This window comes from Amblyomma maculatum, chromosome 6, assembly GCF_055883805.1.
Source record: "Amblyomma maculatum isolate TAMU_Amacu chromosome 6, ASM5588380v1, whole genome shotgun sequence".
NCBI classification, from domain to species: domain Eukaryota; kingdom Metazoa; phylum Arthropoda; class Arachnida; order Ixodida; family Ixodidae; genus Amblyomma; species Amblyomma maculatum.
Window position 1 is genome coordinate 103304716 of NC_139349.1, and position 25489 is coordinate 103330204.

Here is a 25489-nt window from a genome sequence, read left to right on the forward strand (position 1 = left end):
TGTAGCATCAATGGACAAGAAGTGGAAGATGTGACAGATTTTCTCTTCTTGGTCTTCAAGATTACCTCGGAAGGAGACTGCAGCCATGAAATTAGGAGACGCCTGCTTCTGGGAAAGAGAGCCATGGTTAGCCTTGACCGCCTAGTAAAGAGCAGAGACATTAGTCTGCCAAACAAGATCCGTATAACTCGCGCTATGGTCTTTCCGCAGTTGTGATGTATGGATGCGAGAGTTGGACTGTGAAAAAGGCTAACCGCCGAAGAATTGACGCGTTTGAATTGTGGTGTTGGCGAAGACTCTTGAGAGTTCCTTGGACTGCCAGATCAAATTAGTCGATATTGTCGACCATAAACCCTGACTGCTCACTGGAGGGTCAAATTCTAAAGTTAAAGCTCAGCTACTTTGATCATCTGATGAGAAGAGAGGAGTCGCTGGAGAAAGATTTGATGTTGGGAAAGGTTGAGGGTCGCCGGAGTAGGGGTAGGCAGCGAACGCGATGGTTAGATGGCATCCTCGAGGCACTGCAGATGAAGTTATGTGATGTTAGGAAGATAGTCAGAGACCGGAAAGCGTGGCGTGACATGGTCCATAGGGTCACGAAGAGTCGGACACGACTGAACTGAACTGATCAGTTTAACATACCACATGGATGAGCATAAGGGAAAAATCACTGAAATTATTGTGAGCTGTGTTTAAGGATGTCTTATTTGTGAGAAACAAACACAGCACGAGGAATGGAAACACTGAAGTAAGCAGAATAATTCTTCACATAGAGTAAAGTAAATGGTTTTGTTTATTTGGTTTATGAGATTTAAAGTCCCAAAGTGACTCGGGCGATGAGAGACGTCGTAGACGCCGGGAATTTCGACCACCTGAGGTTCTTTAACGAACACTGACATCGCACAGCACACGGGCACCTTGCTTTTAGCCTCCGTGGAAGAACGGCCGCCACGGCTGGGATTCGATTCCGCATCCTTGAGTATAGAGCCGAGCGCCCTATAAGTGCACTGTGCCACCGCGCCGATATAAAAATATTTGACGAAGCAAGTAAACCGGATGATTTATATATGCAACCAATTTTAAAAGAAAGGTATAGAAGTCTCTCTATTCACCTATAACTTCAGCGAACGAGTTGAATGGCCCGCTGTTTACAATAACCTACTGCAAAATATATTTCATTTCTTTCCAGATTTTACGTATCCGTGTTTTGTGTGTTCTCTGCATTTATGGAGTGTGAAGCTGTTTTAATGGCTTTTAGTATTCCAGTGGTCACTCGAGAATATTCGTTAATGCACATTGGCGTTTGATGGCGTTTGATTGACTCAGTGGGCATTGAAATGGCATACATATCTGACTGGGTCAGTGGCCAGGAATTCGAATTCTCCGCGTATGAGGAGCCGGAACTTTCTTAACTTCTCACGTTCGCTGATGGCTGAAATGAGACATCCGTCAGCTGTGAAGTTATATACGCTAAGGCCGTTGAAATTGCGAAATTGTCGTTTGTTTATTTTATTTTTGAATATATTATCTGTGTGCAAAAAAAAAATTTTGGAAAAATCAGCGCAGATCCACTATGCAACCTTATATGAATGTGTCTTGGTGGATGTCGAAGCTTTAGTAAATCGCGATTTCAGCCGTCATTAGGTGAGCACATAGGATGCAATTGTCAGTAATTTAGAGAGAAATTAATTGTCGAATGTGTAACAGGTATCGACAAATTGCTGCTCTGATTGCTGCAGTAAACGCAGGAGTATTTCCATTTTATTTCAGTCCGTGCGTTAACTTGGTGTTATTTAGTGGTTCTGACAGGTGAGGTATACAGTCACGAGCAGATTGTTAACAAGATGTTGTTACTTCTTCCTTCTTTTTTTTTTTTTTCAAGCGCGGGAAATTAGGCATCCTGCCGCTATCCACTAGTTACAACTCAACCGATCACATCCATGCAGGGAATTATAAGAACATGTATATGCTTTGAATCTAAGTCTGCATGTGTATAGACCTTTGCAACGAGGGCCTCCTGGGCGTCACCATGTTGCTCGCGTGGCTGTTGTGTGCGCCTGACGTCAACACGGTGGAGGCGGCAGCAGAACCGGTTTGCAACAGTCCAGAGAGGAGGCGTTTCGACAACCTCCTCGCCCGATGCAAAGGTCTATACTCGCGTCGATGCACTATTGTTCTTCGAAGTTGGTTTGCCAGTTATATACAGAAGTACGGTTTTAGCATTTCCAACAAGAACGAAAAACAAAAATCAGTTGCAGGTGGCAGTGACACCGTGCACGGGCCAACACAAGCCCCCCTTTCCCCCACCCATATCCACCCGACTCCGTTATTCTTCGTTCACTCGACACGCGTGGGAAGCGCGGTTGAAACAAATCCTGTTTTACAAAGAGCCTCCCCACGCCGTTCTTTCCCCTTCCTATGCACGGGTTGAAACAAAGGAAATTGATTTTCCGCTCCAGTCCTCGGCGTTCGTTTGCACTGCACTGGGAGAACGAGCAAGAGTCTGGCACCGTAGCGATTCAGCGTATGTAACGGGGAAAAAGGAAACGTAATTCTAAATGGCGCAGGAAATTAGTTTTGTCAAGCTTGGTGAGTTCGGAACGCTAGCGGTCTCTTCCCCCTGCGCGCAAGTCCGGGCTCCGAGTTTGAAAAGAATTTGGATAACATTCTATCGTCTTTTCCTGTATACGGTTTGTTCTGCATGGGGCTGTTGGGTGAAAATTTGTTGTCGGAGATCGAAATTGGTAGTTCTATAAGCTTCTGATGGCTTATATATGTCGAGGTGCTTTAGCGTCACCGCAGATTGGTCTAGAACATACTTTTACTCGCAAACTTTCTTTAAACCCGTCCTGGTTTCACGCAACCCTAAATACGAAAACACCATTGTGCTTGCCACTGAGAGTGACGTGGAGGCAGTGTTTAATATTCTATTAATTTCCCATTCTATCACTTTTCTATTTTCCGCCGCTCTTTGAAATTGCGTGACATATCTCTAGATATTCTTCGCATTTGCTGATTAAGTATTTTCAGATGTTTGCTCAAATCATGAACAGATTTCATTTGTACCGCTTGTATATAGTTCATGTTTACGACAACCGAGAACGTGCATATGAGCCGGCCCCTGTCCTCTATAATGGTTACATACTGCGAAATCTTCAATTTATTTATGTAGCAGGCGTTGCATGAAAGATTACCGATTGTATTGCAAGACTCCTCAACCCCCCCCCCCCCCCCCCCCCCCCCCCTAAAAAAAGAAAAAGAATGTCTCAAACGAATTGGCTAAACAGAGCACCTCCTTTGCTTATCTTCCAAAGAGCCGCTGTTTTTAAGCTCAACTCTTGTGGAGGACGCATGCGCAGTGAGTAGCACAAGTGGTACGTATACGACGTGATATCGTCGCCTTTTCGGTGCGTGAAAGCGAATGCAGCGATGCGTAGATATCCGCACACGCATATACTTACTTTATATACGTGCCGCCGCCACAGCTTTGGCGTGTATACACCGGCATGCGGAATCGTACAGCACAGAACAGCCCGGGCGACGCACACTGGCTCTATAAGAACAATCTCCCGCAGAGGCAGGAGCGGTCCCGAATCATCGGTCTCCGTCCACATTCCTCCCGAGGGCCGCGCAACACGACTGCGCACGTTCTGAATTCTTTATGCAAAGTTGAGCTCCGCGCGCATAGCGCCCGTTCGGACAAGAAAGCGCGTATACAATTATACGCGTCCGGGCGAGCACGTGCGACTCCTCGGAGCAAAAAAAAGAAAAGAAATGTATCCCTCCGCTCAACGCACGAACACACGCGGACACATACAGGCACCTATGCGGTCTCTTGCAACGAACGGATGCAGCGTACATGCGCACCCGCGGAGCCTTGCTTGCATGTGGTCCGTGCGAGCGCTCTCCCGCCCGGCTCCATCCTTTCTCGAAAGGCCAGACTGTCAGCGCGTTTACAAATGGCTTTCCGGGCTACAGGGTGGCAACATTCGAACTCCGCAGGTGGAAATCGATTTCCAGGGTGCAGGAAAAAGAAACAAAGCAATGAAAACGAAAAAAAAAAAAAACTTTATTTGTTCACTTATTTGGGTGCGTGCGTGAGTTTTTTTTTTTTCTTTTTTATTTATTTTTTATCCTGCTCGCCGAGTGTTGCCGCCGCCGAGCCGGCGAGCGACCGAGATGCATGGCCGCACAAGCGGAGCGGGCATGCGCGCCCGCGACCTCTTCTTCTTCTTGCCGGAGATTACCATGATCAATTGCCTTTAATCTTGCCGCTATGCCGTCAGATGGAACGAAAAATAATAGGCCCCATGCACGATGCCGGAGCGAGATGCTCTGCCCTCTGGTTTTTGGATCAAGGGCCGGATTGCTTCAGCTTGCATGCGCGTTTCTTCTTCTTTTTCCATCTGTTAGATTTGTTTTTCCCTTTTCATTATTTGTGGAGCGCGGGGGTACACGACGAAATCAAAGCAGCTAAGACGGCACTTAGTGCATTTGCAGTCGTAGTTTCCATGAATGGTATACGTTGAGCCGGAGTTGTCCTGAACGTCCATCTGTATATATATATAGACTGTGCAGTGATCTTTAGAGATGAGAATCCAGCCCTATGGGTTTGCACTATTTGATTTGATTTGATTTATTGGTTTAACGCCCTAAAGCGACTATAATGATGTGAGAGACGCGTAGTGAAGGGTCCCGGAGTGAACTGCATCGCGCAGCACATGGACGCCTTGCTCTTCGCCTCCATCGAAAGGCGCGGCTTCGAAAAGAGGATTCGATCCGGCATCTGTGGTTCGGGCGTGGCTTCAGGATCGATGTAACTATACCACCGTGCTACTAGAGCCTCTTGCAGAAAAACAATTATGCAACAAACGAAGTACCACGCCACGACACGGCAGTTGACCAATTTCAAACCTATACCCTGCACTTTGCATCCGTTTACGGTTCTCGTCGCGTAATCATATTTTAGCACTACTTTATATTTAATGCCCACAATGTCACCACTTCTGATCCGAGCTGACATCGGGACGATTCGGCGTAATTGAAGGGGGCGTGTCTCGTATCACTACACGCCTAACTCCATTGGACGCAGTGTGAAAGGTTATAATTCATGAGCAAGGCACGCCAAGGTCCGTAGGCAGTGCCACAAGCCATGCACGATAGAAGAACTCGGAAGCCTCTATCCTAAAGCTCACCCTGATTTGGCACAAGTTCTTCGCTCGCACGGTTTCGAAAGCGTGGTGCATGCTTCTTGGTCTGTGACAGCAGCCGGTATGTCCTGGCGTGCACACGAAACTGGCAGCGTTTCGGTGTTCTCTCAAGGAGCGGGCGGGCTGCGCAGTGGGGGGAAGCGGAGATGTATAGATGAGAATGAGGAGGTCCCCCAGCTCACCTGCCGCCGACACAGGCGACTCCCCCTCTCCGCGCTTTCCAATTGAAATTCGAAAGCGCACGCTAATTTATACGTACGCGCGAGCGGCCCGGTGGCGCGAAGTCCGCCACGTGGAAAGTTCGCACGGTGGGCGCTGGTGGCGTGCTGGGCGCCGCGTTGGGGGCCCAGAGAAGTTTGCGCGATATGCGACGCCCGAACAATCTGACGCCCGGTGTATTAGTTACCCAAAACACGAAGACGCGCCCGCGCGCGCGTGTTCGCACGAGCGTATGGAGCGTGGGGGAAGCAAGCTCGTTCCTATAGCGCTGTAATTGCTGCCGTGATTAATTCAGTATGTAACATACGCCAGGGCAGGGAGGGCACTTTTCTTTAGTTTAAGGCTAGTTATCGGAATATCGCGGCGCCATTTGGAAAGTCTCACTTTGACCAGTGCTCCTTGACTTTACTGTTACTTAACCTGGGACAAGAATAATTACTACCCCCTGATCGTTTTCAGGGTTATGAATTAATCACAACTGGTCAAAGAGGAGTTGGTGAGCTTTTCGCGACTTTCCGCTATGCGCCGGCTTATGTATTTTCCATTTCGGGCTGATATTAATAACTGTGGTTTATTAACAGTTTTTCCGTGAGACTCGGGGCGTTACGCTTAGGGAAAATACGCTTGAAAAGTTTAAGAAAAGGAATACATTGATTACAGGTCGTAATAATAAATTTAATCCTCGTCAAGCATTCATAAACCATAGCTTTATACATTAACATCGCACTTTTCATAAATTATGCGCCGGGATTATGTGGCAGTATTTTGTGCTACGCATAATTTAAGTTACGTAGTGTCTGTCAAATTGTATAAATGCAGAACTGTGCAGTTATGCCTAGTGAAGAATGTGTAATTCGGAGTTACGGTGGGCAGGCACGCGCATTAGAGCGCTTGGAATCGCGATCTCATTTTGCGGGGGAAACTGTGGACAGAGAAAGCTAACGCAGGCTTCGACGCGAATGACGCCGAACTTCCATGCAGTAGTTTGTGCACGTTCGGTTGCGTTAGGTACCTCCACGGCGCTAGCCGTTCCCTGTGTATTGTATTTTGTGCTACCGAAGCCGTTCTTTGCCTTGGCGCGCTAGTGAGCCTGTTTCCCCTTGCGTTTCTTTCCCGCTGACGTTCAAGGCACCCGCGCATCCATTGAAACTACCGTCGCCGCACATTGTTGAGATTTTTTCAAATCTTGAAGCCGCGTAAACGCGCCAAGAACGCAACGTGCTCGCTTATATATCGCACTGGTCGCATTAAGGCTCTCAAGCTTCCGACGCTCTTCCTTTCGCAACTTCCTTAAATGCTGAGTATTATTCCTAGCATCACCGAGAAGCGATTAGCTCCGCGACTGAGATTCCAGAATCTCCATGCTTGCCGCGTTCCTCTGGCAAAGCGATGAATTCCAGTTGTTTTAGAATAAACACGAGCATCCCGCCGCACGCGACGCACGACTTATCGCTGAATTCCATTTGCAATCGCTGTCTCGCGCATTTAACAGAACTCGAGTGTGCCGTGGTTAAGCTTAAAACGTTCAGAAAAAAAAAATGAAAAACGATACCCAGGATTAGAGAAAGGAAGGTGAGGGTGGAGATGAAGTGCGCTTCCGTTTCGCCATTTCTTTCTTTTTTCTTCTTCTTCCAAGGTAAGGCCTTCGTCGACAAGACATAAGTGCGATTCGCTGGCGCGCACTTGACACCTCCTCCGCTGCGGCTTTTTCTTTTTTTTCTAAAGTTTTCCCACCTCAGTTTTCCTAGAGCTTGCATAACAGGCGTGTATATGTACGTAAAACGAGACAACTCTGCGAAAACCTTGTGCGGAACGCTCTCTCCAGTTCATCTTCGAGGCTTAGGAAGCAATAGGAGAGCCCGTGAACTGAGAAACAAAGCGGGGCCCCCTCTCGAAAAGAGATGAATCTGTGCGAGAAAAAAAAAATAAGAAAAAAAAAAATAAAACGACACAAAAAGGTTTGAAAATCTCACAGAACAAGGAGACGAAAGAGCTTAAGAGAAGGGTTCTCAACTACGTATATAGGAAGAAGCAAGGAGCGGCCGTGTGGTAGCAGCAAACAAAGCCAGCAACGCATGCAGCGTTCGGGCTCCTCGAGCAAGTTGCCGGTCTCCTCCGCGTCGCGAACGGAGAGAACAAAGGGAGACGGGCCCTCCTCCTAATGGTGCCGCCACGGCCGAACCCGTGCAGCCAAAGTGCAGCGGGAACCGCCGAACTGCTGCCGCTTCTGCTCGCTCGAAGAAGAAGGAGCGCCGGCAGCAGCAGCATCGTCAGCTCTGCGAAGAAGACAACAACGCTTAGCGCAGGAAAGAGGCAGCACTGTTAGCAGGCCAGGCTGCGGCGGTGGTTCCTTCATTTCGTCCCCCTCCTCTGCCCACCGCCCCTCACTACCCACACCCTCCGTGAGGTTGGCGCCAGAAAATTCCTTCCAACGTACGTTCCGCTTCGGCTTCCTCTTTCGACGCTGTTTCGTCTCTCGTCACTGTTCTTGCAATGATTCTTCGTTTCACAGACACTTTTTTCCGCTTTTCTTTTTTCTTTCGACTGAGACCGTGGTGTGCGACTGTGTAGCCGCCGCCGCCGCTGCTGCTGTTGGCGCTACCCACCTCCGTCGTCTTTCGTGCGGAGACTGTCTTTAAATGCTGGGTTGGCGTGCGCGTCCGACCAGCGTTTCGGGAAGCGCGCACGCCGGGGCTGCTGTTTCTACCTCCGCCACTGGCTGCTGAAGGAGGGAATGAGCGAGGGAGCCTTTTCTCGTCATCTATATGACCTCTCTTCCACTCATACCCTCTTCCGCTAAACCTTCCGAAAATGGTCTTCTTTACCAGTCGACGGCGGATTCCTCACCAGGACTCCCTTTTCTTACCCCGCAGACGCTGCTCAGTGCAAAATACGCGGGGATTGAGTTAGTCTACCTAGCGTGCATGTGTGAAACCTACGAGGCGAAAGCCAAACGACGACATGCGGCAACAGGAGTGTGTAGTAGAAGTATATTCTGGCTCTGTCCCTTGCATGCCAGAGCTAAAACTCCCTTCATTACACTTTTTCTCGCGAAAGGAACCATGTGACTCGCCAAACGTGAACTGACTTGAGGTGATCATTCGTTCCCGTGCTTTTGCATAGGTACACATGTATATAACGTGGAATTATAGATAGCCTTGACATATATACAGCTGGACGTTGTGTATACTTTTGACTAGTGGGATCTAACAACCGCACTCATTTTTCATAACTCGGCTTTTTACTTTACCGGGAGGCCTATAATTTACATTCATACGGAGCGTTGAAACTCACCTATCTCAACTATAACGCGCGTAAGTTTGTTTCTTGACAATAGTGCCATATCACGGGCAGTATAATGGGGAGAGTTTCTTTGGCAGAGTCTCCGCAATGCATACTGTACACACAGTATGTATACACAGTATGCACAGCTTGTATGCATACTGTCTGCGGACAGTCTGTTGAAATTTATCGGCGAAGGAATTTCACCCGGCTAAACGAAGAGGCTGTGTCTCCTGCCAATCAGGGCAGAATGTAAATGGTGCAGTTTTCGTTTTTTATATATTATAATATATAAAAAACGAAAACTGCACCATTTACATTCTGCCCTGATTGGCAGGAGACACAGCCTTTGTGAATTTTACGTACGTGCTCACGACCTAGGCAGGTGGTTTTAGCTCGCCCTCGCAAAAAAATAGATAAATAAAAGATTTATAGCTTGTATGCGAGTCATTAGAATGCCTTCCAAAATTCCAATTGGTCCTATAATCCTCAAATGAGGGGAAATGCCTGAGAGCTTTCTTTCGGCCGCTCACGGTCATTTCTGTAGCAGGAAAAGGTAATTTACATTCATTACAACTTTGATTTATCTTCAGTCATATAGCGCAAGCTTCAGATTAATGCACTTACTGAAGGTATGTGCTTTTATTTCGCAGCTTTTCTATCGTTATGTAAACATGCCCACGCTGTTGCTTCCGAAACAAAGTTTCTGAATAGCTGAAGGCCGGCGCTCTTTTACGAGTGTGTGAAGCATCTCCCTTCCATTTCTTTACTCGCCCCACTGTTTCGTGCTGTAGCCTCCGAACACACTGCGCGTGACTACCGCAGCTTTCGTGGAGACAGGGGCTTCTGAAAGTCGTTTGAATTCGTCTATTCTCCTCTGTCCGGATGTAATGGACTTCCTGTATCGTTTCTCCTTCCATTTCTTGTTTTCTTCGTCATTTACTTATCTAAAGAGTGGTTCAAGCTTAGCAACTGATTATACGGACATCATTGCAATGATGTATGCACAGCATAAATACATATAGGCTTCGTCTGAAGTTTACAGCTTGAGTGCATTTCCTTCTGCACCATGTTGTTCTTTATCGCCAGTGTTCGATGTATCAGGAGGACCTCTCATTCTCGTCACTCCTAAATTTAAAATTCCACATGCTGTCCAGAAGCCCTTTCACATATACATGCTACACGCCCAAAGAGAAACCCTTGGGTTTTCTCTGTTTATCATATTTGACAAACGTGCACAGCTATTGTGAGTGAAATGTGGGATGAGTTTATACATACAAGCCACCCACATTACAAAATGCAATAGGCCGTTCACTCGTGAACAAGCAAAACAGCAGCCAGGTGATCCAATCATATGCCACAGTGATCTGTTGGCTTTCCTGCATTCCCCTGGAACCTTTCTTCGTTCGTTTTGGAGATGCGGGTGAATGTTCTATAGCTACAAAAATCCGCTTTGTTTTGTGCTTATGACGCTTCATTACTTCAGGGCCAGCCTTCTCTGGAATAACAACTTCGTTTAACGCCGGCCAGACACCTTAGGAATTCGCTCCGTAAAAGCAGCGATTTCGTTTCTCTCTCTCAGCCTTGACTTATGTATCCGACATTTGTGAACTCACGGGCTGCAAGAGTGCAATCAACCTTTCGCGTGAGCCAGGGGCTGTGGGATCAAGTTCTTCCTGTGTATATCTAGCGCTGGAGAAGCGTCGTACACTGATGCGGACTGCGACCGCGCCCGCGGAGTATATCTCTGAAAAGAAATTCTCCGGAGCATCCACGCACTGCGAGATACGCGCGCCCGTGCGCTGCAGTGGTCAGAGGAGAGAAAGCCGAGAAGAGAAGCGGGCGCTCTTGCGTGGCGCATGCGGCTTCGGCAGCGCGGTTCGACCTTATCACCGCGCCACCCGATTCCCCTCTTCTGAAGGAGAGAGGGAAGCGAGCTTTCTCGCGCAATCAACCTTAATTAAATTCAAATTAATGGCTTCCGAAACCAGGTTCTGCACGTGAATAAGTTATGACTGCCTGATACACACCCGGCGCGCGCAGTCTCGCTTCTGCTCGCGCGCTCTGTACAACTGAAAGCCAGCCAGCCTCTCCCTGGATCATCTGATAGAGCTGACAGTGAACCATAGCGCCGCCGGCGCCTCCTATCTCTGGACGCTCCGCCTAGCGTCGGGCTGCGCTTTATATTTATTCCTCTTTCTTCCCAGGAAAAAAAGCGAGAGCTTAGCGCCAGCGTCTCTGGCGTTTTTGCTTCGTTAGCAGCGATCGCAGCCGCATGTTCGCCACGCGCACCGCGGGTTTTGCATGAAGGAACCAAGCTGAGAGAAAGCGACGAAAAACAAAGCGTCCAGAGGAGTTCGATGTTGAACCCTTCTTCTTCTTTTTAGTTTGGCTTCCTTATATCAGTGAGAAGTCGCAGGTCTGCTCTCAGTGTCTGATTACAGTACGTTTTTGCCTTCGTACGGCGGCGTCTATTACATGCGTACTGTTTGATCCCTTGCGTTATATATACCTAATCTGCGCGATAAAACGCGGCTGCACAGAGCGCGCACACGACATTGTGCAGTTTCCCTTTTTGCGAGATGAATAAAACTATAGATTTGTCGTAAGCTGGGTTAACTGTTTTAGTTGATTTTGCCGTACGCAGCTCTCGAGGAAGAAAATATCAATTGAATGCTTACCAAGATGCCTGCGTTTTCTGAGAACCTTTGAAAAGCAGCTGAAGTGTTCCAGCAAAATATTCAGTCAGCAGGAATTCATATTGGAGAACGAGCACGCCTGTTGGTAAGCGGCAGACATGAGCTTCCCGGTGGTCATTATGCCCATAAAGAGATGAGGCCAAGTGAGAGGCGTCGCCTCACTAATACATACATACATACATACATACATACATACATACATACATACATACATACATACATACATACATACATACATACACACATACATACATACATACATACATACATACATACATACATACATACATACATACATACATACATACATACATACATACATACATACATACATACATACACACACACACACACACACACACACATACATACATACATACATACATACATACATACATACATACATACATACATACATACATACATACATACATACATACATACATACATACATACATACATACATACATACATACATACATTAACACCAGAAGTGTGGGATGAATCATGTGTCTCATACTTGCGACGAAGTCATGAGGTTCGAGCCCAATCGGATTAAGCCTGGTCAGCAGAGATCATGTTTTGGCCATATTAGAATGCGTTTTCCGCGTTCACGCCAGGTCTATCAGCTGCACTTGGCTTTTCCTAAGTTGTTTTTGTTTTTTGTCTGCAAAAGGTGCAGTTCATAAATCTAAGCTTGTACGCACGGCCAGCGGCCTGTACTTTTTAAAGCACCGTGAAATATTATACAGGTTATCATATCCAATGTAGTAATTATACATTGGCGTTTGCCTTTTGGCCAGTGTGTATATAGTTCGTTGTAGTTTATCGGCCGTTTGGTTTACACACTGCCCGCATTTCATATATAACATCGTCCAAATTGCATAACTAATATTGACGAAGAATGTTTGCATAACGTAAAACATATGTTCTTATGGTCAGGTATTACTTGTTTCGTGAACAGAAAAAGTTGATTATAGATTATATAGATTATAGATAGATTATCTTTATTTGAGTGTGCCTCAACAGCCAAGTGGCCTAAAGGAGCGCACACTAGGTCAGATACATCAGAACACTTAATAACATTTAAAACCAGGCATGAAAACAACAATTACGCAAATATGTCCGCGTCAATAAACGTTTTGTTATACAAGATTTGTATACGAGTCATTGGACAGTTGGCGTACAAATCTGGATAAAATGTGTCAAAACATTTTGCAGCCTTTGCATGCGGCACCCGAAAATTCAGTGTCATCAGTAAGGTCTCACAGTTAATGAAACCGCGCAAAATTTTTTGCAGAAACTGCATGTCACGTATCAGTCGCCTTTGGTATTATACTTTGGTAATTATTCTCATAAAGAATTTATTTAAATTTTAGGGAATGAAATATGTACACAAAAATGAATCGTTGGTTGTGCTGACTTCTAGGTTTGCATTTTTATTGCTTTGCAAAAAAAAAAAAAAAAAGAATTATTCATATATTAACGTGCTATTATGGCATTTGCTTGTTTTGCTTCTTTATTGTTTAAGAAATATTTTACACTTGAGTATTAGTGACTTTAAAAATGCGTTTTTCATCATTTTACATGGTCATTTTGACATGTAAGCTATAAAGTGCTTCAGATACTTTTGCAGCATTGTTCTCCGATAAAACTTTTCACAGGTGCCAGTAAATGTCTTGAACATATATAAGAACGGCCAGGCGAAGTGAATTTTGTAGTTTTATTACTAAATAAAAAGTCATTCGAGGTTAGCAATTTTATTGCAATAACCACGAGCCATGTCAGAGGAGGTAAACACTTTCTTGTGACGTTTCAGGTACAAAAGAATGGAAGGGAATGTTTTTGTATTAGGAAACGACTCAGTATCAACTTCGCCCTAGATGTGTGTGTGTGTGTGTGTGTGTGTGTGTGTGTGTGTGTGTGTGTGTGTGTGTGTGTGTGTGTGTGTGTGTGTGTGTGTGTGTGTGTGTGTGTGTGTGTGTGTGTGTGTGTGTGTGTGTGTGTGTGTGTGTGTGTGTGTGTGTGTGTGTGTGTTTGTTTGTGTGTGTGTGCGCGCGCGCGCGTGTGCTTTCAAGTTATCTCAAGTGGCCTTATGATCACAACCTTTTAAAGGGCCGAGAGTATCGTCATCGTCATGATCATCAGCCTGGCTGAGAATATTTGCAATACGCACTCCAACCTAATCATTTTTTTTATATATATTTCACTCTCGCGGTCAGGATCTGGGACCACTATATACCTGTCCTAAGTAGGCGGGATGTCGCTTATCCAGTGCCTGTTTACCTGTCGTAGGCTGCTGCTCCCTTTCTATAGGCTATTAAACACTGATTTAGTTTCCTGCGTATTAATTTTTCGGCTATACTGTTTTGCTTTCACTGTCTAGGCCATTAATCACTTCCTAACTATTGCCGATCTATGGTATCTGAATGCGTCCGTTAAGTTGTTACTGGCAGCGACAAACAGACATCCCGGTATGCTCATCTGTCTAACGGGTAGCTGCACCGTCTCGTAATCATAGTTCTGCCGTATTGACGTCAATTTATCCAAATTGACGGCTGTCGGCTTTGGTATACATATATTTGATTCGCACGCACATTGTTCACAGAGTTTAAGAGGGCATCATCATTCTAACAGTCACGGTAAAGTACATGTGATCCACCAAGACCGCCTTATCCCACACAGCGACAACACATAAATGACCTCGCGCTTCGCTGTCACCTTCGTGTTGTGGTCCCCGGTTGCATACATCTCCCATTCCTGACTGACCATCGCGAATGGTGGTCAGCAAAGGCCTGCGCGGTCGGCGGTTGGTCGTGCATACGCGTCAGGTTCGTGAGCGGAGAGAAGGGGGCGGCGCTTTGCAGCGGCCACTTCTTAACCGCCGTTTCCGACTCAGCGGGCGATCCACATAAGGGCCGGTCAGCCGCGGGACCCCTCGAAGCATGTTTTGACCGCAATGGGTGCCCTTGCCGCTGTGCGCAAAGGAAGCCCATTCGTCATATTAGGGATTCCCAGAAAGCAAAGCCATGCACACCGCCTCCCGCTGACGGGCATGCGGGCATGTTCCTAAGACTTTTGAAACTACATGCCTGCGGTCTTTTTGTTGTTGTTGTTGCTTTTTTCGGGCTGTATTTTCCTTTTTTTACAGCGGGTAATTTTTCTCGCTTCTAAAACTTTCTATCTCTTTTTTTTTTTTTTTGTTAAAATTAGTGCCTCTCGGCGACTACCGGAGAAGCATTCGCACAAATGAACGCAATTTTCGTTGCACTTCAAGTCGGCATCAGGCTGTTGAGTGTATGCTGCGCACTTCTGTTTGTACGGCCCAGCTGAGGAGAACGCACCTGTGAACTAGCTGTCTCTTTGGTCGTCTCTCTGCTTCCGCCCTGGAGGGCACCAGTCACGTCCCGCGTACATTGTGTCACTGGTCTGTGATTTGGATAGGTTAATTAGCGACGATAGCGTGTGCGGAGTTTTTAGGGATTTCACGGAACCCTGATGAAATTACTCTCCTTATTGACAATCGGTTCAATATATCTACGTGGCTATGTTGATGTTTGCCTAGCAGCGGAGAAATTCATTGTCGAGAAAAACTGATTTTTTCAAACATTCAGTACCCGTCAACAAGTTCAAAGTCGCGGCGTCAATCCCTAAAACAACTCTGTGATCATCGTTTCTGAACCAATGGTTGGGTAACCTTCACTCTGGAATTCGCGCCTGAAAATACCGTCTTGAATTATATACCGTAGACAATATCCGAAGCTTAAAGGCCGGCAATACGTACGTAGTGACACCTGATTCTCGTTCTTTCTTTTTAACTCCTTTAAAAAGAAAATCTCCATTTTCAGTCAAGTTTAGATCTCTGCCATCGCGGCTAATCTGTCAATACTATAGTCAAGTACAATTTGTCCGTTACTTTTCGCCTTATTAGCTGTATAGTTTCAAATTTATGTTTGTATACATAGTTTCTCCGGGCTGTTGCGCCTAGCGCAGCATGCTGATTCTGTTTTTCTTTGCCCTCTTGTTTATAAAAGCGCTGTTTTTAGCAAAATAAAGTTCCTTTTTCATAATGACAAGGAAATCAAATGGATAAAGTGAAATTTCGGCGCGGACGCAAGCCATCCTGGCACGAACTTTGTGATAAACATGGTATCTCATCGCTAGCCATAAACGCAAGGCATAAATAAATACACAGACCCCCCGAAGTCACTGTATGTACATTAGGACACTAATTGTGAGATATTAGTTTCCTTTATATGTGTAAGCATTACGCCTGAAGCATCGACTTTGTAACCTTTCGCCCAGCTTGCCATATTTAGGGAATGCTAATAGCTGGCTTTCATGTGACAAAACTTACGTTTAAGTTATTATTGGCTCCTGTTGTAGTGAAAAGAAGTTAAATTATTGCCATTAAACAGGAGAATTAACAGGGAGGAGGGAGGACAGGGAGGAGCTAAGACGCATAAGGAAGGAGTCCGTTTCGAGCCGTTGTATCCGAAAAACGTGCGTGGCAGCTGAATATCTCCAGGTACTTCCAACAACACCTATCAAGTTTAAACATAAATGATCCTTTGGTCATAGCGAGCTCGAAAGCCTATATGGACACGAACCCGACGACTTCCAAAGCCTTCAGCATAGAAGTTGAAGATCTGTATACTATTCTCTTCCTCAAGATAATGTTATTTGCAATGTGTATGCAACTGCATAATGGAGGACAACAATAAGCACGCATTTACAGGCAAGTATGGGATATCTATAGACAATTTTCTATAGAAGTACTGCATTTTTATCTACGCACCACGTTCGTTGGCTGGAAAGGTAAACTGTTCGTCCAAAAAGCCGGAGTCTGTATTATAGTTCAAGTGTAGCCCCGATTCTAAGCAAACTTTTTCTAAGCTATATGTACAGATATCTGGAGCTTGCTTTGGGTGGGCTTCCTGAAAAGTTATTGAGATTTGTAGATAATTACTTGATTTTTGCGGATCGTACGTCTTTCAATGCCAAAATTGTAAATATTTTGAAAGTGTTTAAGGAATGTGGCTTCGGGATAAAATTAACGTTTGAGAGAGCCAAAGACGATTTACTACACTTTTTAGATATCCAGATAAAAATGGATAAACATTGGTGGCGTTACAACACCAGGTCCACGAAGCCGATCCTTAGTTTCAACTCAGGGCACTACAAAATATTTAAGAACTGTGTGGCCAAATCATGCCTCAAGAATGCATTGAAGACGTCATGTTTCCACTTGATGGACATCAGTTTCGAAGCCCAGGTCACCAGACTATAGGGAAGCAGGAAGGACTGGTTAAAGAAGGGAAACTAACACAGATGCTCCATATCCGGCAAAACAGGAATACTAAGAAATTTGCGACCATACCCTATATTCATCCCCTCTCGCATGGTCTGAAGAAAGTGGCAAAGCGATATCAGGTATAGATCTGCTCCGTTGAGATTAGCACGCATATGCCAATTCGTGCATCGCAAGGTCGAAGCTTCGAACAGTGATGCATGGTAGTCGTAACGGCTGCACTATACACGCCATGAAGAAGGGCATGTTGAATGCACCAAAGGCATCGTGTATCATCAGTTAGACCTCTCCTTCGGTGCCAACTACATAGGGAAAACAGGACGATGTCTCAACACACGCCTTCAAGAGCACAACAACAACATCCGTAACAGAGGCAAGAATTCACGCACCGCGGCCCACTGCCTCACGTGCAAGGGGTGCTCACCTTCTTTCGGATCAACAAAAATACTGTATCGCCACTTCGATAAGACAACGTGAGAGGTACTTGAACATTTTTACATCACAAAACATCAGGACACGTGTATCAGCAAACCGAACATTTATCTAACCGACATTGAGGTTGCATGTCTCAGATGACAAAGAAATGGCCTACTTTTCACATACTTTTCATATTCGTTTTTTTTTTTCCTTTTTTTTTTTTGCGCTTGTAAACCTTTCCGTCCCTTTTTCGGCGATTTCTTTCGCCCATGCGCATGGGGATAAAATTTTAGTTCAGAGTCAGCGCTCGGGGTCCTGTGTCGTCCTTCCTTAGACCCCGTTTTTTTCGCGCTGTTTGATATGAGGGCGATGCGCTGACTGAATTGCATGTTTGGTGTTATATATTCATTTCGTATGTTGGTAAGCAATTTCTAAACAGCCTGTGTTTTGCTATGCAGTTGGGACATTCCTTCGCTTTTCATTTCCACTACTAAATGTCAATACTCCAGCTATTTGGCAGCACTGTAACAGACAGTCGTAAGCAACCTTTACAAGTATACACTGTAAAAAAAACCAACCTTTACAAGTATATACATATACATAGTTATCAGCGCAGTTGGACGTCCTCTGCGTGCAGTCAGGACTCATGGCTGAAAAAAAAAATAATAACTCGCTAGCGACAAGGGTCATGAACACCGCGAGCTGAATTTACCTATACTCAAGAACCCGTATGTCATTTACATATAAAATATATATTTACCAACAGTCAAACGAACATACTTTCGCGGAATGTATGACTCTGGAACTCTGCAGGCCGGCAATGGTATTGTGCTGGGCTTGCAATATTGTGAAAGGAACCAATGCTTAGTTTAGGTGCCCGCTTCCCCTGCTTTGACCTCCTCCCTTCGAGGTTGTTTGCATCGTATAGACACACGCAACGCTGAAAGGGCAGATTCATTTGGACTGGACGTAACTCCATTGAACGCCTAAGTTTAAACGAGTTCGTGTGTTCAGTCTTTGTAAGCCATCCTGGTTTGTGGGCATGCTATAACAATGGGGAACGTCACGTGCGAATCTTCCTATACAGTGAGTTCCGCTAGGGTTACCTACAAATGCCATGCTTAGTCGCACCACGGTTATGCGTCCGTGTGCGTTTTACGGTGATTTCTGCTCACTGTGACTGCATGCGCAGTCGGGTGCAAGTTGTTGCATTATACGTTTGGTATATAGTCCATGCTGCTTCCATATATACAGGCGTATACCAATGCTTGCTATATATACGTTCTCGTGCATTCGGCATGCTGCTGCTACAGGACGGATAACGCGGTAGTCCCGTATACCTGCGGGCATGCAGCGTGAGCGTGTGTGGGAAGACGCTGCAAGCAAGAGGAGGAGGAGGAGGCGGGAGTCGCCGTAGATCGAAGCTCCATCGTGCGCGCCCTCACCTGCAGTTTTCGCGTCGGCCGTCCGAGAATGGAAAGGGCGACCGAGGGGGCAGCAGTGGACGAAAAGAGCGCGCCTTTGGGTGGAGGGGAGCCGCGTTTTCACATCATCGATCAAGCGCCGCGGTTGGCAGGGGATACGCGCGCTGCAGCGATGCGCCGACTCGGGCCGGACACGGCCCGCAGGCGTCGTCCTTGTTCCGGCCGACGTGAGTCGAGGGCGAGGGAAACACGCGGGCTTCGGCGATGTGTACATAATGACGGCGCTGCACGTGAGAAGGGAAGGGGCCCCGGTATACACACCACGGACGCCGTCATCACCACGCGTTCTGTTGCTGGCCTGTATATATAGAACAGCGCCTGGACGCCATATATATATATATATATATATATATATATATATATATATATATATATATATATATATATATATATATATATATATATATATATATATATATATATATATATATTTGTGTGGGTGCATTTAGCAAGAACAAAAGACTAAGCTACAGGAAGTGTGCTTATAACAAGTGCGTCGAGTACAGTGATAAACTTGGCCATGACAAACCACTGCCACCATTCATCGTCAGGCGTATATAATATAGTTTATCTGTATACATTTACCGGGCTTTTGAAAGATCAACTGATGCTCTGGCGCTGTCGTTCCTTTTTGCACGCACGTCTGTTCTCTTTTTTTTTTTTTTTTTTTGTCTTACCCGGCTAGCGAACTCGTTACATAATGCCTTCCACAACGAAAAGCTCTTCGCTGTGGAACCCCCATACGTCGCTGTATAACGCGCCGGTCTAGTACTCGCTGCTTTGAGGCACGTACGTGCGGAAAGCACAGAAAATAAAAAGAAAGAAAGAAAGAAAGAAACAAGTATCTACAGCTGTTTGCGTATTCACGTGCCATGGCCTCGCAGTGAGTGGATTGCGATTGTCGCCCTTGTAGGACATATCTCGCAGAGGATAAGCTCTGGGTCGAGTTCTTCGTCTCCACGGACTGCTTTCTCTAGTTGGGTCTCTTTAACGATCGTGTGGCGGAAGTATGCGAGGCACGTTCGGTATATAGATAATGCGTCGCGAATAAGAAGCAGCGTTGGAATCGCGCGTGATGGCACCGAAGGGGAAGGCTGTGCTCGTAGAAGAGAGGGAAGCGAAGCCTCTACATTACTTTTTACTTTCTGCTGTGCAACCGGAGCTCCGTTGAATTATGTGCGGGAAAAGGTGTTTAAGTCGCAGAGTAAGGAAATAAATTTTTGACTTGAACGTTTATGCTAGTATGCAACTATGTTCGATTAATTGTAACGGAGAAAATGTGCGCCGCATGCTGCTGACACGCGTTCAGTCTTGGAGTCTCTGCACGTATTTATTTCTCCGGAGGACACGGTCCTTGAAAGAAATAGGGATGTAAATTATATAATCATCTTTTGATAAGGCTTGTTCTAGTTTCCAAAGAGGATTTTTTTGTTTTTTTTTTAGACGTTCGTTGTTTGCTTTTGAGCAGTAATTTATTGGCCAGTCTGTACTGTATATATATATATATATGTTATAGCGCTTTCGCAGCAGCATGTGTTATGTATATAAGGAGGCACTCTTCGGTCACAGCCTCCTTTATTTTGTCAACTAAGTCGCCATATTCTGAGATTTCATTTTCTTGTTGATGCTGCTCTGGGCGGTCCCAATAAACTGCCCCTTATATATCGAGAACTTTGATGATGAAACTTGAGGAAACTGGGTATTCAGCGAATAGCCAATTTATCCGGGCCTTACATGGTTACACGATAAACTGACATTAGCGAGCAGATGTGTTTCTTACGTCTTGTGCCGAGGTGCTGCCACACGCCAACTGCATATGATCCCAAATTTTTGGTGGAAAAACCATGCTATAGAAGCAAGATATATACTGATACAAGGGAATAAAAAAAAATAGCTAGGTTAAACATATCTTGAATGATAGGCTTAGCCTGCCCATACCGTGCGCTTGCGCATCTCGGGTGCGCCTTTGGACATGGGACTAGCATGTAGAAGGCATACTTAGGTAGGACTAATTTCGAGGTCATGACATATATATATATATATATATATATATATATATATATATATATATATATATATATATATATATATATATATATATATATATTCATGCTACTCGTGAGTCGTGACTGCACCTATATATGTCTTCAATGTTTTCCTTGTAAGAGTGAATATCGAATGCTTTATATATACTCAACGGCAGGCATGTTCAAGCTCAGTACCCCCCCCCCCCCCCCATACCTCCCCTTGTTGGGTAGCAACCGCCTTCCTTATGCAAGAAAGTACCCTAGACCCTTCCCAGAAAAAAAAAAAAAAAAAAACAAAAACAAAAAAAAAAAACCAACCTGGTTACTTGTCTGGTCATCGCCATTCACTTGCACGCATATCAGTCTATTGGTCCCTTTATAACCCATGGCATGAACGTTATTGTGTAGTTTTATCAAGCCCCTGGTTACGCCGTGGTCATCTGTCACTCTGTCGGTCTCAGAAATATCGTGCCTGGGCGAAATATTTCATCTCCAACGGGAAACTGGTTATATCTTAATCCATCGCGGCTCATGGCGTCGTCGTGGGGTCCTTCATTTTGGTGCTGGCCGTCCGGTCACCGCATCTGCAACACTATACGGAGCTCGCATTAAAAAAAAAAAAAGTAAAAAGAAAAAATAGAACCAGAAAAAGTAAGCAAGGCGTCCGGTGAAAGCAATCTCTTGCGACTGCGGCAGCAACCAAGCCCCCTTCGTCTCTATGCCTCGGTGCCGCCACCCATCCGCATCTGTCTGGTGTGCGCCGACGCCCCACGATTTATGTCCGTCCTATGCCTCAGCGCCGCCGCCACTGAGCTCCAGGTCGCGCAATTCCAACTTTCCTTCTCAACTTGTTTTTTTCCTTCATTTCTTGTCTGCTGTCTTGGAGCACACCTCTTTCCGGCTCGCGGAACTGGTCATAATTAAGCCCGGTGACCCGCGCGCCTGTCCGAGGTAATTAATTTTTTTTTGCTCTCCCTTCGCTCTCACCCCCTGGCCACGCCGGCACGATGACGCGAGCAATTACATTCGCGATCGGTCCGCGCGAGCTTTGCGCCCAATCATTTTCACAAAACTCGCGCCGCCCGCGGTGCGGAATATGTATACCGCCGAGGAAGGGAAAAAAAACTAGTCGTCACGCATAGTTGCGGTCGGTGTAATTCGGCTCGTTTGTACACGACTCTGGACTGAGAAACACTTATCTCATTGCACCGCTTGGCGCTACAGATGCACGCGCGTGTGTGTCTGCGTGTGCCTACATGTGGACTGTGCAAATCGACCAAAAATTAAAGAACGACATTCAGGAGACGTAAAAAGAAGCAGAGCTACTCGAAAACGCTTGCAAGGACATTCGACGAGCGACAGATGGTCGCCGTTGGAAAGCGTCGTAAAAATTACACTAGGGAATGCCGGGAACTAGCCGCGCGGAGCGGAGTTAATGTGTGCCTCGAATGACAATGAGCGCGGGAAAAGCGACCCTCGCGAAGAACGACGAATGTGGCGGATGCGAAAGGTTCTCAAAGTGCAGACGTCAGAAGACCATTTGTTTCCATTACGTGAGCGAGTCAAGTGTGCGAAATAAATTTAAGACAGCGATAAGAGAATGATAGCTTGTAATTCGTTCCCTTGAACGAATACACGCCGTATACATGGGCCATCGTCACATGTTGACTTGAAAGTACCTCTTACAGGGTTTTTCTTTTCTGTTCGTTCTCTCGTAGAAATGCGGATTGAAGCAAAGATTTTCAGTCGCAATACATGCAAGGTGCATGCAAAGACGAGTGTTTTGAGATTGCTGGATTGATGAAGGTTGCACTTACACTGTGTTAGGTACTCCGCAAAAGGAAAAGGACGCGAAATCGATGACTCCTGCTCATTTTTATGGTAAATGCCACAACGGATGTGATGGTATGGTATATGCTAGCGGTAAATGTAACACATTATGTTCTTGCTTACCACTGGAGTTGTTGTCCTGAGTGGATTGCTGGCCCGAACCGAAAGCAGGGCTAGCTGTTGCATATACCGGGTGTTTTTTTTTTTCTTTTTCTTTTTTTTACAGGTCGTTATTTTAAACCATAGGAGATATACGTCAGTGCGGCCTGTACAGGTTGATTGTCCGGCAAGGTATACATTATGTACGTGACAGAGATCAATAATTAAGCAATTAATAACTTAAAATTAACTAATGAACTTTTTATTTTTGACTTCGAAGGCCAACTCTATTTAAGGAAATGAAGGTCATCAATATAAAAAGCAGAGCCCAATATTTATATTTCCTGTATCGGAAATACGAGAAATACATATTTTTTTTTTGTTCATGAAGTGCGCTTTCCCGCAATGCAGACTTTTGTTTTCGTTGCTGTTTTTACATATGGCGATGTGTCGCTTTGCTTGTTTTGTGCCGTAGAAGCAGTGAAAGTGATTTCAGCGGCAATACTACGCCCAGTGACCCCGTTTTAAAGATGGACTGTGCGGGAAGCCAGCTTTACAAGATAAAAGGGCGTAATCATGACGGTAAACATTTAAAATTGCATTGCCGATAAAGAACATTTGACACATGGACTTACTCTTTGTGTTGACGACCTTTATTTTCTTGATACAGTGTTGGCCCCTAAATTAAAGGAAAGCTCGTTAGTTTTTAGTTAATTGCTCTACCACTGAGCTCTATCACGTACACAACGAGCGTGCAATCCACCTGCACAAATTGCACTGCCGTATCTGTCGCAGGGTTTAAAATAACGGTTTGCGAAAAGTTAAAAAAATAAACGCCCAGTATAGTTGTTCAAATTTTATTCATGTTCTTTATATGTTTATAAGCCTTCTTCAGTGAATAGCGATGTACGTTTCGAAAATGTATGGTGCAATTACAAAGGCTTTCGTAGCCTTCGTTGAAATTTGAACGTTCATAAAGCATAACCAATCTAGCTGTACGGAAGAGTAAGCACTAAAGTACAGCTCATATAAATTTCTGATATTCTTTATACATTGGATACACATGTGTTCAGAACTTTGTATAGGATATATTAAGGCGAAAGCCTTACGTATATACTTGCCTGTTGAGTGGCGTGAGCAGTGTGCGCAGGATTCTGATACCAAAAATATTACGTGATTCCGCATCAAATTTGGGACGCAGCCTTTCTTAATGCTGCGTTCAGGGTGATGTCACATATCATTCCTCTTCACATTTAACATCTATCTGTTGCTCAAGTTAAAGGCTAGTTTAAGACAGGGATTCGAACCGTCGGCAAATCTTCTTCCAATTGTAAAACGCTGACTGTAAGCGTGTACATGTCCGCCGAAGGGTGAGGCGGGTGCTACGCCTTTCCTTTCCCTCAAAATCAAATAACGAAACCAATTATTATTATTATTATTATTATTATTATTATTATTATTATTATTATTATTATTATTATTATTATTATTATTATTATTATTATTATTATTATTATTATAGTGAAAAAAGATCCATGAGTCACAATAAACGTACATATTTCTCATATGAAACTCATACTAAACTTCTACAAATCTCATATTATTTCATAAAAATATCATTCAACCTATGAGAAATATGATATTGTATGACATTTGTATGAGTTTACTATGAGAAATTTTTATGAGGTTATTTTGACTCATATGGTCTTCCCCAGGGTATTATTATTATTATTATTATTATTAATAAATACCTCTCATTTTAATAGAGGTGAAGCTAAGAGGCGTCCGCGTGCTGTGCGATGTCAGTGCGCATTAAAGATCCCCAGACGGTCGAAATTAACTCCGGAGCCCTCCACTGTGGCTCTTCTTTCTCTCTCCGCTTTCACTCCCATCTTCCTCTCTTCCCTTACGGCGCGGTTAAGCTGTCCGCAGAAATCAGTGTCCACAGAAACAAGTGTGACAGATACTGCGCCTTTCCGTTTTTGTGAACCATTTTCATACCTCTTAAGGCTGCAATATTGCCAGTCTCAAGACTAAGCCATCAAGCAAAACTATGGCAAACTGTGACAAACTATGACAAACAGTTCTTCCGCATGTCGTAATCGGTTTATACGCAAAGTCAACTCCCGGCTAATTTTGTTTTTTCTTCATAGCCTTCAAAAGACCAGCCAGAGTCAAGGTATACAATAAAATATCCTTTTGACATGACCTAGGTTACAAGTATAGCCGCCGGGAGACTTTCTTTTGACAGTTATTTGCGATAACAATTTGGCTACACACTATTGACTTTTTGTGACCTTCAGTGAAGTTATTTCAGAGAGCCAAACTGTTGTTAAACGTATCGTACTCATTAACTGACATTTTGCACACTTGCCGAGAGCCTCAGCAGACTTACTTCGAAGGCTCAAAGCATATGTCATGCGGCTCTTTTTTGAGATTTGATTGAATGCTTCTATAATCTCCAGTGGGCTTCTTCTCATTGCAGTTCATGTTGCTGAGATTCCACAGACATTTGCGGAATTTAGTAGACTTTTTTGAACAATTTTCTTATTGACGTCATATGTGCGCCTATTGAAGCATCGCTGCCATTGTTCAAATTAGTTGGCAGACTTTGCCAAAAATAATATCACCAGGGTTACAGATGTTTCTGTTTAATTCTACTGACAGATATACAAAAAATAATGCATTGTCTTTATTATGCCTAAAATACCTTTCCTTCCACTCATCTAATCACAAGTATTACTTACGTGTTTTGTTAATTTGTAATCTTTTTGACCTCACCTTCTTTCGAGGAATCGAACCAGAAGTGTCATACTCAATGTTGTTAAGTCACCTTAACTTCTAAGAAGCTTCAGTAGACAGACACGTAACATCCGAATTGGTTCCACAAATATATAAGGGAAGTATGAGT

General features: G+C 44.8%; 1 long non-coding RNA gene across 1 annotated transcript in view; it reads left to right on the forward strand.

Annotated features, from left to right (window-relative positions):
• Positions 1-25489, forward strand: part of LOC146186466 (uncharacterized) — a 483156-nt gene that overhangs the window by 427198 nt on the left and 30469 nt on the right. The gene's annotated exons all lie outside the window — the stretch shown is intronic.